Source organism: Sardina pilchardus, chromosome 4 (genome assembly GCF_963854185.1).
Source record: "Sardina pilchardus chromosome 4, fSarPil1.1, whole genome shotgun sequence".
NCBI classification, from domain to species: domain Eukaryota; kingdom Metazoa; phylum Chordata; class Actinopteri; order Clupeiformes; family Clupeidae; genus Sardina; species Sardina pilchardus.
Window position 1 is genome coordinate 23,564,647 of NC_084997.1, and position 18,273 is coordinate 23,582,919.

The 18,273-nt window shown below is 44.3% G+C and overlaps 1 protein-coding gene across 7 annotated transcripts in view; it reads left to right on the plus strand.

The window, feature by feature from the left end:
- Positions 1–18,273, plus strand: part of bcl9 (BCL9 transcription coactivator) — a 33,118-nt gene that overhangs the window by 869 nt on the left and 13,976 nt on the right. For 2 of the 7 annotated variants that reach the window (XM_062534695.1, XM_062534702.1), the window contains exons 1-3: positions 111–492; positions 3,792–4,001; positions 15,213–15,293. The gene's annotated coding sequence lies outside the window, so the exon portion shown is untranslated. Of the gene's footprint in view, positions 493–3,791; positions 4,002–15,212; positions 15,294–18,273 lie in introns of all 7 variants that reach the window. The other 5 variants (XM_062534698.1, XM_062534700.1, XM_062534697.1 and 2 more) reach the window with 4 other exon arrangements.

Consider the following 18,273-nt stretch of genomic DNA (forward strand, 5'->3'; position numbering starts at 1 on the left):
GGTTGGTTCTCTAGGCGGACTTTTGTCTGCACAGCCACCGGGCAGGAGAGAAGAGGAAAAGGCTCCCCTCCCCCCAGGTTCCGCGGAACAGGAACAACTTCTTTAGGAAGAAAAAAAGTTGTTCAAGTTTGGAACGTCTTGGAGCAAGGGGTAGGCTACTTTTTCTGCTCGTTATTGGAAGCGAATGAGCCGCCGAGATTTACTGAAGAATAGTAAGCATTCTGGATTCGAAGTTCTTTGGTGGATCGTACTTTCGAAAACTGTTGTTTTGTGCAACGCTGGATTTAAACAGAAGTTTCCTCGATTGGAAGGCTTCGCTTTGGATAAAAGGAACTCTGGTTGTGTATTAAGTTACCTCTCTTGCGAAAGAGACACGATGGTAGCCCAGACATAGGCGCCCAATTTGGGTTGGGATGTTGGTGGACTTTTTAATAGCAATGGAGGATCTAAATTTCAGTGTTTGGTGTGAATTGAAAAATCCTATCGCAAGGGGTAAGTAAGGATCTGTTGTAGGCTACAATATTTAAGTTTAGCCTAGCCTACTTACCCTTCCCTATCTTCGCAGACCTATCTGTCTATCTCCTTGCTGGTCTCCCGATGGAACAAATCAGTTTGGGCAATACTGTTCCACTTCGCAGCCATTTAGCACAGTCGAACTTGCAACAAAGTAGCCTAATCAAAACAGTTTGTTAATCTGCAATGTATCAGAGAAAGTTTTCAGTGCAAGTGATCTCGGTCACAATTGTTGCATTTGGATAGATCGAAGCCGATTTCAGTGTTCTTTTGTGTACAAATTCTCCTTTTGGTGTTTCTAACAGTTTAAGTTATGCTCTTAATTTTTGTATTCATAAACTTGCCTTTAGGTGGATTATTCTGGAATGTTGGAGCACGTGGGTTTCAAACAAACAATACTAAACACGGCGGTACTAATGTTATCATACATTTGAAACTCGGTGTGTATTTCGCTGAGTTTTGAATAGCCACTTCATGGTGTTACGCTCTTTGGTTTCAGCGACTTTTGTTTGGGTCCCCATTGAAGTCTGCGCAGAGCCGCTCAAGTTTACTACGGGGCCGAGAGAGTGAGTGCCAGATTCGGTTACACTCCCGTGTGTGCTCGCGGCTCCAAGGCGGCTGTTGTCACTGCGGGCCAGGGGCCTCTGCAAGGCCCGTACTGACAACCGACGCTTTGGAGCGGCGACAATGAACGAGTGGCATAGAGTAGACAAAAGAGTATACTGGTACCTGAAGGAATGCTGTTGTGCTAAACGTGTTTGAACAGTTTCTTAGTTGTGCAATAATATAGGCTACTCAAACACTGTATTGATCCGCGAATTTACCAAGATTCAAGTTAACTTTGCGTCGTCTTGTTTATAGTTCAACAGATATACCTATCCATTAGAATTGTCACGTTAAGACGAACTTTTATGGATGCCTAGATGGTTGCACTCCCAGTTTGGCCTGTGTTGTATTTTTTATGTTGTAGCCTATAATCTAGTTTTGCACTGTTAACATGACCTACATCTGCAAAGAACTCAAAGCTGAAGGAGTCTGCAAAGATATGCCACATAGTTTAGGAGAGGATGCAGTTATGATGTGTTACAGTCACAGTTACAGATGTGTAGCCTATCAGTCTAATTTATTTAGCTAATTGGAAGTGGAGTGCCAGTGCAATTACGTTTTGTAGTATCTAAAGGAGACTGAAGGCATATGAGAGGCATATAGTATCTATTCTCTTCCTGCCCTCTCTGTTGGTAGGCCCATACATTATTTCAGCACAGCCGATATGAATATCAGTCGAGTTGTTGGTGTGCTTTATGGTTATGGTATGGTAGGCTATGGTATGGATGTAGGCAGGCCTATCTTTACTTTTCCAATTACCCAGTTGCTTCTATTGAAAGTAGCTCTGAATAAAGAGAAGAAGACAAACAAATCGTTTAAAGCAAGATGTTTTGCCCCCCCCTATCTTGCTAGTCCCATTCTTTGTGTCAAATCACATTATGGAAATGTTGTTGTAGAGGCAGCCATGTATGTATGCCAAGATCTTCACCTGAGTTGTCGATTTTCGTTTGAGTAGCCTTGTGCAATAGGAAATGGAGTTTCAGTATAGTCAATATATCTGCAGCAATATACAGCAGCAGCCCATAGAAAAGGCTGATTTTGCTCTCTCTGTACGGATGCAATGCAGACTCTAGAATGACTCTGGATTGGGAGTCAGAGTATATATGTGTTTCTGTTCCTTGGGGAAGACTAAAGAGGATTGTTCAAATCTCGCAAAGTAGGCTAGTCTCTGATTTAACTGAAATCTAAGCTTTACAGTAAGTGTGGATGTTGAACTTGTGTGTGCATCTGTGTGCACTTGGCCTATATGGCCTGCTCTCCTGTGTACTGTGCGCTGTTCTGAATGGACGTCTGGGTCACACAAGTGCGGTTTAACTTCCTCAACAGGCCTATTTGTTTGTCTGGCAGTTATGTGTGCAACACTGAACGACAAATACCTTATATAGTTCCCTTTGACCTTTCCTTTAACCTGTTTATTTAACACTCAGAGTTCTCCTCCGGACTTCTCTTGGCCCACTATAATGATGCAAAAATAGCGCGGGTATAAACGTATTGGTTACACACGGCGCTTGCCTGTGCCTTTTTTAATGCTGCAATTTCTCTGATTGATAGATAGTTTTCTGCTTTGGCAGACCGCACTGGTCAAGAAGCCACTCTCCGCCCGTATTCACAGGGGCATGTCCGCGATGCGCGGCTTTGGATCACTTATGTCTTCATTATTGTTTGCCTTGAGCTTTTAAGTGGTGCAGTAGTTAGTTTTGATATAGAATTGGCAATCGAACATTTCCAGGTGAAGGCCAATAGAAAGGTATGGAAGATCGGTGCTGTGTGTGACACACACAAAGCACGAGGATGGTTCATTATGTGTGGGTTTGTAATGGAGTTTAGTTTACACATCCATTAGTCGATGAATGCTGCTGGCAGGTGAGGTATGCTGCAGATATTCTCATTCAAGAGGCACTGGAGGATTGGGAAATAAAGGAGATCTTTGGTGTCACGGCAATACGACCAAAATGCTTGTTTCATGTACAAATACCTCTTATGAATGACTTAAGATTAGGAAGTAGTGTCTGTTGGTTGTTTGGTTATTGGCAGGTTCTATATACGAATTCTATAAACAAGTTTATGTTGTTGTGTTCTTCACAGTTCTTTCATTTGAAGTGTCTACATCAACAAGTGCCTTGCTTCTTCTGCATACCATGTCTGATGTTAAGCTCCCTATTTGTTCCCCATTAGCTTGGCAGTGCCAGTGAGTTGGCGTGGATTATGCACTGACTGCAGTCACAATGTCTAGATGTGATGATTGACATTTCCATGCCAACGTCAGATAATTGGCCTTAATATGTGAGCTGCTGTATTGATGTGACTCCGACTGTTAGCAAATGTCAGAGAAATCAATTAATGATATGGAATTGGGAAGTATATCATTTTAATACTACTTTGAAAAAGGGTCTACCAACAACAGAAGCACACTTGACTCAGTATTTTAATCAGCCTTGGTTACAACATTTTCATTATACTTTGCCAGTATTTGTCACTGGTTTAAAGTAATGATGAGCTCCAGTGTTTACATTGACATAATTTACATTTATTAATTTAGCAGATGCTTTAATCCAAAGCAACTTTTAGAAAGAATGTAACATTCACCTGTGTATGGATGTTTGTCAGTGGGTTTAAGAAACCTGCTCAACACTTTCCCTGTGTTTACCTCTCCTCTCCCCCTCTCTTACCAGGTTTGTGATTTGGATACCTTGACCGGCTCATTCTGGGATTTGTAGTTTTTTTTTTTTCACCCCCCAATTTTTATTGCCCACCTGTACGTTGGCTTATACGTCACCAGTGAGGAGAAAGGTGAACAGTGGTGATCGAGGGCACCGGTTGGCCAATGCCACAGAGGAGGAGAAGAAGAACAGGCCACCTTGGAGTCCAGGGGATCATTTGAGGTAAGACCTCGGGAACTGGAAGCGGGCGAGAGCGAGAGAGCTCACTCTGTCAGTGTCTTAGCTCTGATGTGGTCGTACACTAAATGTCTGCATAATGTGTGTGTTAGTCTGTGGGCGTATGAAGTGTGAGCGCCAGCGCTGTTGTGGAGAGTCACTCTGTTTATAGTTTGTCTAATAACAACTGTTACTGGCAGCACGGCGCTGTTGACTTGCCGCGGCCTTTTACTCTTAATGCGAATCCTTGCTGCAGCGGACTGCATGTGGGCTGTTGCATGCGTTTGTGCTGTTTGTCTCTGTGCCTTTGCACGGGGCAGCATTTTAAAACATCACACAACAAAATAAAGACAATGCGAAGGAATGTTGGCCGAACAGACAGTGACGCACAGAAGGAACCAGTCTTTCCCCGGGTGAATGACTCATTCCGTGTACACACACACACACACACACACACACATACACATACACATACACATACACATACACACACACACATACACACACACATACACACATACACACACACATACATGCACAAGCTTGGACACACAAACTCTATCTCTCCCTGATAACATTCCAGTTTACTGACACTTTGTAGACAGAGAGAAGTTCTGTTCAGCCGACTGTGCAGCATGTTTTACAGTGCCTCAAAGGCCCCCAGTGTGGTCTCTGTTTCTCACGCACATAGTGAAGGCGGCACTCAACTCATTTCCTGAAGAATGACCGTCTTTCTTGGAAGTACTAAAGATTTGCTTAAAGTGATGATCCTGTGTGGGTTTTTTTTTCTGTGTGTAAAAGTAGAATTCCCTCCTGCAGTGTTTGTAACTCTTGGTCAGTTACCAAGGAGTTACTTTTTGGTACTTGCAAAAGAAAAGACCCAAAAAATCCAGTAGAGAGGCAGCATACACTTTCATGAATCCTGAAGCAAAATCTTTTGCGTGTCAATGATTTTACATGCCTTTGGAGGGAAGTGGCGGTAAAACCATTCTGTAGTGTTAGACAAGTTTATTGCTAATGGCTTGACTACCTAGCAGAGTCTCGAAAAGGAAGTAAGTTTATACCAGTGGAATGGCTTAGGTGTTTTCAGGACGAGTACAGTGAATTGGCAATGGATGCTAGAAAACAGTAGTGCTGAACTACAGGAAAAGTTAATGTACGCATATATGCGAATACATATATATATATATATATATATATATATATGCATACACTAACGTTTTTGCGTGAAGTGATGATCCTGTGTGGAGTTATTTTTGTGAAAAAAGTGTAATTTCCTTTCTGCAGTGTCGGTGGCTCTTGGTCAGTATACTGTATGTGCCTAACTATGTGGAATAGGTGCATTACATGAAGTGGACAGATTGGAAGCTACTTATGGCATAGTGGAATACTTTTTTTAATGGACGTCTGTTCTTGTAGATCATCTGTTTTTTTGAGAGTGTTTCAAATGCTGTGCTTTCTCTGCTTTTTAAAATACAGACACATGAATATAGTTGACAATATGTCACAGATTCTGTGGACAGATGGTGCTTTAAAAATAGGAAACCATCATGTGTTGTGAAGGAATTTGCTACTAGGTGAAGTTGTTTCCACAGTCAAAGTCATGAATGGAACATTTTAGGAGTTGGGTCAAAGCTGCAATGCTACAATTTGTGAGTTACATACCAAATTTGAACTTAATTTTTCCAGAATTGGCTTTTTGAGGGCTGACGTATACTTCTTAAGAGCTGAAGTATAATAGTTTTGCTGTTGCAGATGCTTTTTTACAGAACACAAGTCCAATCAATCACAGTGTTTGAGATAATATCTCGATATGCCGTGTGAATCTACAGCAAATAATGTTTTCTTTCTAAATTTTTTTTAGAAGCCTGTAGTTTCAACTGCCCCTTTAGGACAGTTTGCTGTGATTCGCTGAAGCATGAAATAAGCAAAAAATCTTATCTTATCAGCCGACGTCCTGCAGTTTTATTCACAGCGAGCAAACATGCTAATGAAAATGTCTGTCTGTTGCTTTGTAAGTTGCTTTGGTCTGCTAAATGAATAAATGGTGCAAATGGATTTTGTTCTCTATTGACCCTGCAGGCACATGCGCAGTCAGTGACCACAAGTCTGACACAACGTTTTGTGGCTGCGTGGAGGCCGGCCTGGCAGATCTTTCCTAGCGACAAAACTAGTCATGTTCACTGTGAACATAGCGGTGTCTGCGGGAGCATATTCAAGAATGAAGTTGTCAGCTCAGCTCCTTACCTTTGGTACAATACTGCTCATCAGGGCTTCTACATTTAAGGTTAAGGGCAGAGTTGACCAGCATGCTCATTCATTGTCTGTGATGCAAACACTTTGTTTGGAGGAACTTTAATGTCAGCCCACGCACTCGGAAATGATTACAAACTTTTGAGTCAGGTTCTCGGGAACAGATTAAGTGCCATTTCATCTTGTGTGGCTGGTGGTGGTGAGGTTGATGGTGCTTTCATCTTAACCCAAGTGTCTCACTTGGATTCTCATGAATCATGAACCATCTTGAATAACTACAGTGGAGTGTTGTCTATTTATCATGCTCATCACAACTACTGTATAGGAACATCTGACATTGTTGATCTTAAGTCTCGCTGTTCTCAAACTGCATACCTTTGGCCTAGCATTGACTTATTTGGGGTTAGTTTATTACTGTTCTGTGTGGGTTGATTCAGGACTGAACATATCACTACGCAAATGCCCTTAAGGTCTAACTCTTTTGTATAGTTGTTAGTAGTTATTGTAGTCTTTTAACCTTATGGTCTCCTCTTTGGTTAGCTCTACATCCCTCACAAGTGTTTGGTTTTTGCTACTTTCCAGTCAGTGATCTTCCCTTGTATTTATAGCCTATGACTGTAATGGAAGAATGAGTGGTTTGTAGGCTATCCACATCTTTTCAAAGTGGGGTCATGTTTTGATTTTTCATTATTTGTTGCTGCTTTGACGGTGACTTTCTTGGAATACTAACGATAGCTGTCTTTGGCACTCTGAAAGCAATTAAGAAAATGGACGCTCTAAGAGGGAAAAAAAATCTTGTGGGCCTGCTAACTTCTGAGGAGATGGACATCCCTGCCTGCCAATTATTTTGCGTGAGCAGTGCACATTCAGAAGTATGGGTGCTATGTTTGTGAGAAATGCTAATATTGCTCACAGCGTTTTTTTAGAGTTGCTATTCAGATTGTGATCTTAAGGGTTGGCATAATACCTGTACTATTTTTTTTCTAAGGAATACTATTTAGGCTTGTATTTTGGCAGCAGTGTGTTTAAAACACGTTTGGTCTGAATAATGGGACATTGTGTAGCACAAGGAGCATACAACTGTAATGGAATGCAATCAAATGTACTCTGATGGCCTGAGGGCATCGAATAGCTCTACAAAGCTTTATTCATGATCCTTTTGTTGATGGAGACTCAAGTAATATTGAGTAAAGGTTGTTGTTAAGTGACACCCAAGCTTCCAAGTCTAGAGGTGCGATGTATTCATTTATCATTGAGAAGCTCATAATCTGTGACCACTTTAAGAGCTGCAATTCTGATCACTGACCGCATGCATATAAACTAGTAGTTCTGACACCGTACAAGCAATATTTGAAAGTGAGAAGATAGCTATCCTTTGAATTATATTGTATTTGGCGATATAGAGATATTGGTGACCATGGCTACCATTTCAAGCGCATTCACATTTAAGTCATTTAATTTGGCATAGATACCTGGCAGTACAGCTTGTCTTGTAGGCATGAGGAATCCATTAAATGCATACAAATTGGCAGTGGCTATGGGGAACATTCAGTTATGTGCTTGAAGGCTGGTACATAGTGTAGCGGGATGGTATGACAGGCAGTTGATGTAATAATTTGTGGGACAACACTAATAGCAGCTTGTGCATTGTTCTTGTAGATGGGCATGATTAATTCATTTGCCATGAGCGGTTCTGTGGTAGGTTGAAATTACAGGAACTTGATGAAGGTCACCTTTGTGAGACATTTGACATTTCAGAATTGCAATCAGACATCTTTCTGACACCCAACAGGGTTGTCTCAGGAATGTATTGCGTATGTCAACGCATTATCCCAATGTTGTGTTCTAACTGTTGTATCAGAGAGCTAGATATCCATTGAATATATGGTATGTGATATATGTGAATATATGGTATATCATATGTTGGTATTTGAGACCCATTATTAATTTAATCATTATGTGCTTTGGGTACCCCTGATGTTGTTCGTATTATAATACTAAGTTCAGATATAATACTGAAGACATGAGTTGTTACTGGGCACATTGAAGCTAACAAGGTTATGTGATGGCATTGTGCTTGCTTTTTAGCCTTGGTGAACCCAGACGAACCTGTTAGCAAATTTGAGTTTGCAATGGATCCCATTGATGGCCATTTCTGAACTTGCCATATTATAACATCCTGAGAAGTAACAGCATTGAAATTAAACTTAGATTGGTGCATTAAACTCTAACCAAACAGTTTCTGAAGTGTGGCTAGCACATATTTCTTGTAATTGAATAAACAAAATCTGTTGTTTGCCCAATACCAAGGAAAATTACACGTTACTGTTTTTTTTTGTTGTTGGTTTGAAAACGGACATCAATGGGCTCCTTCCAGACTGATCTACAGAGGAGATTCAGATTTTCTAACAGGTTAGTGTGGGTTCACCCAGACGACTAGCTTTTGTTCTCCTCCTCCAGTTTAGACCAAACGTGTGCATTCCTGGTTCTATATGTAGATGCCTATCAACGAGCATACCTGCACAGCCAGCTGTAGTAGCGCTGTACCAATAGCACTGCGGCTCAATTGTGAATGGCACGCTGCCGCTGGGAGAAGGCCTGTGGGTCTTAGTGGAGGTTTGCTCAAGTTAAACTGGGCCTGGCGTCCCGGGAGCTGCCAGGGTGCCCCAGTACAGTAGTTGAATCTTTATTAACATTTTTTATCTGTAAAGCACTGGAAGGCCTGGATCACAGCAAGGTATTCTAACATTTATTTTTTTTTTCTTATGTCGCACAAGTGTAGGTGTTCTGTGATGTGAATGATGAATACACCTGTATGATTCCGAGCTGCTGCTGCTTCTCCATCCATTCTCTCCAGCAGCAGAACACCCAGTCAGGTTCTGGCTCTGAAAATGATGAGAACGTTGTGGTTGTTGTACTTGGTGGCTTATGGTTCAAAGAAACCCTGCTCCGGTACTACGGGCGGGCTCTTGGCATGGTGTGGCATGGCAGTGTGGTGGTGGTGGTGGTGGTGGTGGTGTTTGGTGTGGCGGGTACAGCCGGTCCCGTTGGCATTAGGTGCCCCCCCCTCTGCCTGCTGTGGCATCCTCTCGTTTACGCCACTGTCCAGATGACCTGGCGGCGACCCCCAATGACATCCCACAGTGCGCTGCATGGGCCATCTGCCTGTGGCACAGATGTAAGGGAATTGGGTTAAATGGGCGCTGCTAATCTGGCACTGCTCGATCCCCGTCTCTCTCTCTCTCTCTCTCTCTCTCCCTCTCTCTCTCTCTCTCTCTGTCTCTCTCTGTGCTCCCTTCTCTTCTCTCGCCATTGGGTGTAAATCTTCTAAAGTCCTCCCTTTTACACTTTCCCTATTTTTGCTCGCTCTGTCTTCATAGTCATTTTCCAGCCAGCCAGTTGGAGGTGAGCATTCACTCTTTTTTTTTTTTATCTCTTTGTCTGTCTGTAAATCCTCACTATCTATCAGACGTTTCTGTGAAAATCCATCATGTCTCCTGTTGCCTCCGTCGTGTGTAAGGCACAGATTCATGAATTGTCCTCAGCTGATCCCACTTCAAGCTTAAACGTCAGAGACAAAATGTCAGATATGCCTTTTGGCACTCACGTTCATGTTCCCATGTATCCCCAGTAGGGGATCTCCGTGTTGGGAGACTTGGTGTGTTTTCTGAATGGCTGCCTTTCTCTCGTCTCGTCTCGCCTCTGCTCTCCCGCCGACACGTCGAGTCTGTAAAAGCTGGCGGCTCGGTCCGTCTCGCACCCTCCTGGGCACAGCGGCCAAAACCAGAGACGCTGGGAAGCGCTCCCGCCATCACTCCTCCATGTTTCCTCACACACTCTACCAACCGGCAGACACGTCTGCCCCCCCCCCCCAACAGCCTGCTTATCCCCCCTCTCTCTCTCCCTCTTTCTCTCTCTCTTTCTCTCTCTCTCTCTCTCCTCTTTCATATCTCTCTTTTCCCTCCCTTCATCCCTCTCCCTCTCCCTCTCTCTCTCCCTCTTTCTCTCTCTCTCCTCCTTCATATCTCTCTTTTCCCTCCCTTCTTCCTCTCCCCCCGTTCTCTCTCTCTCTCCCTCTCTCTCCCTCCCTCCCCCCCTCTCTCTCTCTCCCTTCCTCTCCCTCTCCCTCTCTCTCTCTCTCCCCCCTTATCCCTCACCCCCCCCCTTTATTCCTTTCTCCTGTCTCCCTCTACCCTCCTGGGTCTTCCTGATCTGCTTGTTTGATGACAGGAGGCTTAACCCCATCCTGGATTGGCGTGTTTGTTTGTGTATGTATGGGGTGTGTGTCTGAGAGTGAATGAATGCGTTTGGGTGTATCTAAGTGATGGTGATAGACTGTGTGTTTGTTGTGTGTGTATGTGTGTGTATGTGTGTGTATGTGTGTGTGTGTGTGTGAGTGGTCCGTGTTTGTATGTAAGTGTGAGGGTAAGTGAGTGAGAAACTGTCTGTGTGTATGAGAGAGAGTGTGAAGCAGAGAGAGGGTGAGAGGACTGTGTGTGTGTGTGTGTGTGTGTTTGAGGCAGAGAGAGGGTGAGAGGACTGTGTGTGTGTGTGTGTGTGTGAATGTGTGTGTTTGGTGCTTGTTTTCTGAAGCATCACTGTGGTGCCTAGGCCAGTGTGTTACCGTGCCAACGTCCCTCCCCCCACTTCCACCCCCACCCGCTGGCTGTGTCAGCACTGGCTGCCATGCTGGACTCTTTCTCTCTCTCTCTCTCTCTCACACACACACCCACACACACACACACACACACACACTTTGCTCTGTGCCAGGCCATTTAAACGGACCGTGTCATTCCAGTGGAATGTTCAGCACACAGCCAATTCAGGGTAACACAGGGACAGACTGCTTATATGCTCTTCATGGTTGTGTGTGTGTGTGTGTGTGTGTGTGTGTTTGCGATTCTTGTGAAGACCTCTTGCTGTGTGTTGCATGGCCTGCTTCATTCAAATGTGTTGTGTAAGATTTAGATTGGACACACACACACACACACACACACACACACACACACACACCGTGATGTGAGGTGTCTCCACGAGATCAAAATCAAAGCTCGACACGACTCCTCCCTCCCCAGACGTGACTGCCTCCTCCAGCCCCTCCCTTTCATCTCATCACATCACATTTCTCTCTCTCCCTCCCTCCCTCCCCTCTTTCTCTCTCTCCCTCCCTCCCTCCGCCCCTCCCTCTTCTCTTTGATGCGTATGCTGAGGTGTTCAACTGCCAGCGTGTCTGGCGGAAATGAAGTTGTCTTCTCCCTGAGAGACAGGTGTGTGTGTGTGTGTGTGTGTGTGTGCGTGTGGGGAAACCCATCCTTTCCGCACTCCACTCTTGCTTGATTGACAGCTGCCATGGACGGACGCTGCCTCGACGTCAATCCACGCTTCAGGTGTCGAGAAAGTGTCGAGGTTCATGTTTTCTTTAGGCGTGCCTGTTTGACTGTGGTTCCCAATTTGCATAAATATGTGGTTCTACCTATTTACATTCACCTACAGTCATTCTGAAGGCATTTCTTTTTTATGAAGATCTGCTCACAGGCCAGTGAATGCATTCATTTGTCCCCACATACTTACGCGGGGAGTGGAACGGTTTCCCCCTCAACAGGCACGGATTGTTGGACCGAGAGGCCACTCTGTGGTTGAAAAGTGTTCCTTACCGTAAAGCAGTTGGCCACGGGGCCCTGTCGCCGTGGGTTCTTATGGTTCTTTGGAGAACCTGTCATGAGGGGCTTCGTAGTCCTGTTAGCATGGTTAGCATGTACGGTTTGACCCACTAAAACCGAACTGGACTGAAAGCCCTCAAAACAGAGCTGTGGAGCGGTGTGCCAAATTGCACTGTAATCCTCACCGGACTATAGCGCCTCATGGTAAAGCATGGCTGTGGGCCCTCCACTAGCTGTGTGTTGAGCTTCAATGGGGTGCTCAGAGTTGGCGAGTCCACTCGCTGAGCCACATCTGCTGGCTTCATTAACAGCAGTGGGACAGTGGTAGTGTAGTGGCTAAGGAGCTGGGCTATAGCATGTAGCCAGGAAAGTTGCGGGTTCAGTGAGATTTCTCAGTCATTTCTCGTGAGTCCTACACTCTGTGTGGTGGCTAAGGAGCCGGGCTAGCATGTAGCCAGAAAAGCTGTGGGTTTCACTTTCAATGACATTTCTCAGTCATTTCTGTTACTGAGAGTCCTGCATCCTAGCTGTCTGTCAGCGGTCGTGGCTGCTGGTGATCGGGGTGTGTGCGGGGTGTCAGGGAGTGTGTGTGTGGATCCCCGCTCTGGGAGGCGTTGCCTGGCGGGAGTGTGCAGGTGGTGAGGTGAGGCTGGCCGGGGTTTGGCTCTGGCCTGCTGTTGTGAACAGCACCGATAGCCACACACCACTCATAATGAGGTGCCTCTCCAGCAAGCCTGCAGGTACATGGGCATCGTTAACTTGGATGATTGACTGTGTGTGTGTGTGTGAGAGAGTATGTGTGCGCGCATCATCAGTATGTGTTTGGGAGAACAGTGCGGTAGGCAAACTTGTGTTCATTATAGAGAAGTTTTAGTCCCTAGTGGCTGTTCTTGAATAGGGAAAAAAAATAGACTTTTTTTTTTTTTGAGGGCAAAAGCCTTCGTCAGCATCTCTGAAGGCTAGAAAAGTTTAGGAGAGGCTTGATGAGCTGTGTTCAGGATGTGTCGGCATCGTCCCACCCCTCCCCATACACACACACACACACACACACACACACACACACACACACACACACACACACACACACACGCACGCACCAACCTCTACCCAGAGGGCTACACATTCATTAAACTCCTTTAATTACTTTATTGATTTGAGATCATCAAAATATATGAAAACACACACACATAACACACACACACACACACACACACACACACATACAGACACTTTCAAAGAGATGGCGTGGGACTGACTGTGTCAATTATACCAACCCAATTATGGGATGATTAACTTGCTTGTAACTCTTGGATTAAAAACGGATGTGGTTGGCATGGAATGGCAGATGCTGGCTGAGGCTTAATGAAGACAGGTCAGAAGGCGACACAAAGGAGGCACGTTCTCATCTGAATGACTCGCATAGCTGTATCGCGTATGGCTGTTGAGTGGGTTTTGGCTTGTGAGAGTTGCATTGAGTCATAGCAGATGTTCATGACGCCATTCCTCACACTCGTTGCACACACAAAAGAGGAGGGAGAGACTCCAGCGTTGTTGGTGTGGAGTGTACTCCATAGCCGTGGCTGGTGTGGCGATGGGATTTGTTTGCCTTATCAGTGATTTGTATACGGTTATGCCACGTGGTCACCATTTTGAATATTTTCTGCTCGAAAATGAGACTGAGGTGAGACAGAGAGTTACGAAAGTTGCTATAGAGTGCTGAAAGTTCCTGGGTGAAGTAATGGCTTAGTGCTGTGTGTACCAGACTGTAGTTCTTACCAATTAATCTTTTCATCGTTCCCAAGGGCCACAAATATCCATCAGCCGTGGATTGCCAAAATAAAGCGAGATGTTGGACCATATTTGATGTTTTGCTGAGAGAGCGCACCGATTATTCTCTTAAGTGGAAGGGGTAATACAATGTAGTGCTAGAGCAGGTTTCCCACCTCAGCCTTCTTTTCGCCCGAAAATATAAAAAAATGTGACCAACCACAACCATGTGACAAAAGTGTATTGGCGGGAAGGGATGGTGGGGTTTAAGGGTTACGAGTTAGGGGACCCATTGCAAGTGGAGAATTGAAGAGAACCATCATCTCGTATGGGACCTACCTGATTTTGTTCATCTATAGCTGTGTGTGTGTGTGTGTGTGTGTGTGTGTGTGTGTGTGTGTGTGTGTGTGTGTGTGTGTGTGTGTGTGTGTGTGTGTGTGTGTGTGTGTGTGTGTGTGTGTGTGTGTGTGTGTGTGTGTGTGTGTGTGTGTGTGTGTGTGTGTGTGTGTGTGTGTGTGTGTGTGTGTGTGTGTGTGTGTGTGTGTGTGTGTGAGAGAATGGAGGGGAAATCTGATATCAATTCTGAAATCAAAGTGGAAATGAATGTATTGATTTGCTGCTACCGTGCAAATAAAACTGGAAAAGTGTAAGTGGAAGGGGTAATACAATGTAGTGCTAGAGCAGGTTTCCCACCTCAGCCTTCTTTTCGCCCGAAAATATAAAAAAATGTGACCAACCACAACCATGTGACAAAAGTGTATTGGCGGGAAGGGATGGTGGGGTTTAAGGGTTACGAGTTAGGGGACCCATTGCAAGTGGAGAATTGAAGAGAACCATCATCTCGTATGGGACCTACCTGATTTTGTTCATCTATAGCTGTGTGTGTGTGTGTGTGTGTGTGTGTGTGTGTGTGTGTGTGTGTGTGTGTGTGTGTGTGTGTGTGTGTGTGTGTGTGTGTGTGTGTGTGTGTGTGTGTGTGTGTGTGTGTGTGTGTGTGTGTGTGTGTGAGAGAATGGAGGGGAAATCTGATATCAATTCTGAAATCAAAGTGGAAATGAATGTATTGATTTGCTGCTACCGTGCAAATAAAACTGGAAGTGGCAGAATGTGTTGACAAACACGACTGAAAAACGCCATCCAGCGCTAACACAAAGAGAGCAGCTTCTTAGTAGAAATCATGGGGAAATTAGAGCGCTGACCTTAATGATCCACACAGACACCCCCGCTACACACACACACACACGCGCGCACACACACACACACACACACCCACATACACACAGAGTGGATGGCCCCCTGGTGTGGTGTGCCAGACGGTAAGCAGATTACAACCGAGCACACAGAGTAGCATGGAAAGAAATAGAATTTACTGTGCCGCTCCCCATGTCTCCACAGTCTGTGTGTGTGTGTGTGTGTGTGTGTGTGTGTGTGTGTGTGTGTGTGTGAGTGAATGTGCGCGTGTGTGTGTGTGTGTGAGAGAGAACAAGAGAGCGCGAGAGAGACAGACTAATATCTATGCTGTCTGTCTCTTTTGCAGGCTTTGGGTCCTCTGCCATCGTCCTTATCCTACACACAGACAGACATGGCCACAGCAATATCCCGGTGACACATGAAGATGGTGAGTGAACACACACACGCACACACGCACACACACATGCGCGCTGTCCTTTTTGTTAACTCTCTGAGGCCAAACGTGGTCACACATCCAAACGCTCCACACCAGCAGAGTGTGAGATTGGCTGTGGGGTGTATTTTGCACACAGGCAACGCTTGTCTCATCAGCAGCAGTTCTAACCAGTCAATTATTTCCACAGCATTTCCACTGTACAAACTGCCATTATATCGCCCTCCTTTAAGGGCACTCAGAGTTTGAAGAACGCCAATCCCCCCCCCCCCCCCATGTATATGTATACACACGCACACACACACACACACACACACACACACACACACACACACACACACAGAGAGGACTGTGTCATGGAAAGACAGCTCTGTGGTAGAGAAGTGTATGTGAGAGGAATGCGGAATGGTTGAAAAGTTCACAGTAAATATTTGAAATGGCTGGCATTCAGGAGCAGGAGGTGTGTGTGTGTGTGTGTGTGTCTGTCTCACAAAATGAGCCAAACAGCGTCACAGAGTTAAATTTAGCCCGTAATCAGTGGCGCACACACGTCACCGACTCCATCTCCAAGTTGTGTCCACAAATGCCACCCTTTCCAGTATCTAATTTACTCCTAATTTTCTTTCTCTGGGTCTCACTCCCTCCCACTCTGACAGAAACACAAACACAAACACAAACACGGCTTATGTTTACATCAGGTATTGTTTTTAATGTAACGCAAGTGTGCAAGGTGAACTAAAAATATTTTAAGAAAACTTAACTAAACTTAACTTTTTTTTCCCCACTGGAATTTTTCTTTTTAATTGTATTAAATACAAAAAAGATCACACTTATTAGAGCTACCAACATGTCTTTGGTGTTTAAGTTCAAGTTATGTCTTAATCATGACTAGCCACGAGCCAAAACGATGATGACCAGTCATTACCCTTTCACACGAATTAGCCATCACAATGACACTCTAGGCAATAGGCTGAAGCAACACAGAATTGTAACGGCTGTACAAAGACAAACAAAACCCCAAACGGTCCTGAACCAGTCCAGATAACTGAAAGTCCGTCATGTCTGCAGTCCCTGAAAGAGCCTTACCAGTGTTTGAGTCAAGGTCCTTGAGGCACACAAACTCAAGGATAAAGTGAGGCAGACGAACCCTGACCGAAGCAAGATAATGGTAGTAGAGGATATATGTAGAATAACTTGGATTCTTGGAACACTTATAAATGCAGGAAGATATTAGTATTTTATCTGTATTTGGACTTCTAGTGTAATATACTGTTTCCCTCTTTAAAAGGGATCGAAAATTACAATGTTTCCATTTCCACTAGAGCACTACATTAACTGGGTCCACTAATTCGTTTTCTGTCTGTGGTTGAAGAGGCACTATATAGTGAGAGAACGCAACATGTTTCTTATTCAGAGAGAGTGAGAGAGGGAGAACACTGAGTCACAGCTGCATTTCTAATGGGATTTGCATTAATGTGTTTGCTTTGTCAGTCAGCTGACCAGTTTGTTTGATTGTGTGTGTATTTGAATATAGGCCTATGTGTGTGTGTGTTTGTCTGACGTTTACATTGCTTCTATGTGAATAAACTTGTACAGCTGCTTTTGATGTACCAGTGTATATGCTAAGAGAGTAGGTAGTGTTTATTTTATGTGAATTCCACTCAAGCTTACGAGATGCAGGATGTTGTGCTATAGGATACAGTGCATTACGTGGACTGTAGAAGAGATGGATAAGCAGGTTTGTCCATGATGGAGGAAGTGGTTTGATGTGTGGGATTGATTAGCTCTATACCAATTAGTTGTTTGTTTGTTTTGTGGTTCTCCGGTAGTTTTATATGTGGCCACGTGGCTTCTCTTTGGTTGAGCGTGCTGGTGTATGAAATTAGTGCTGAGATGTAGGGGCTGGGAAGGGGTGGTGGGTGGGGTTTTGGAGCAATAGCAAACACACAGAAACACCAGGGTTAACATGGCCGCTTGAGGGTTGGCATCATTGGCGTTTTCCTGGCGATGCTTGGGGGCAGTGATAGTTCAATATCACCTCAGAGGGCTGGTTGGTGGAATGATCTGCAGTGTTTTTTGGTAAAGGACACTGGCACACCGTTGTTGGCATACTGTCATAGGCATGAGCCACTCATTGATTATTAAATGCCACGTTCAATGTGGAAAAACACTGTACCAACATCTGCAGTTGATGGGACATTGATTATGCATGAACCAGAGAACGCACACTCTTTATTTGTTCTCTGAGAGCTGAAGGTGCTAGAGTTTGTTTGCTGAGAACCAATGTTCTTCACGGATTGAAAGTATTCACTGAGTTGAGTTCTTTGTGAAATTCAGTGTTATTCTGTACATCTAATATACTCAGTTTGGGTACGTATTGACTGTGTGATCTATTTGTCACTTCCATACATGTCTTAATTGGGAGGCCCATGGGGCGTTGTGAAATTAGATTGCTTTTCCTCTCCTCTGCACTGCACCCTCATCAAATGGTTTTCCAGTATATCTGTTGGTTGTGTCCTCGATTAGCCTTGTAAAGGGGAAGAAATGATGGTGCTGCAAGCCAACATAAATCACCTTTTTATTAGAGCATAATGGATTATTTGCAGTTGACCTCCAGGGTCAGGAAATGCATGTTATGGATATAGTCTTAAGGTCTCAACAACCATTTAGTTGTTACTGATAAGCATGTTTGCATGTTGATTGTGTTTGCCGTAGGGCATGGGATACTGATGGTTATACTGGTATATTAGAGGCACAAAATTCAAATTATATGCACAAAACACTGCAACTGCAATTCTGCAACACTTGCAATACTGCAACTAAAATTGCAGTTGATTTGCATGAACTAATTTAATCTTTGTGTTCTCTGAAAGCTTAAGATTCTAGAGATAGAGCATTGAGAACCAGGGTTCTTCAAGGGTGGATGGTAATTATGGAGTTAGTGTTTTATATTGCTTGGTTGTTCTTGTGGGTT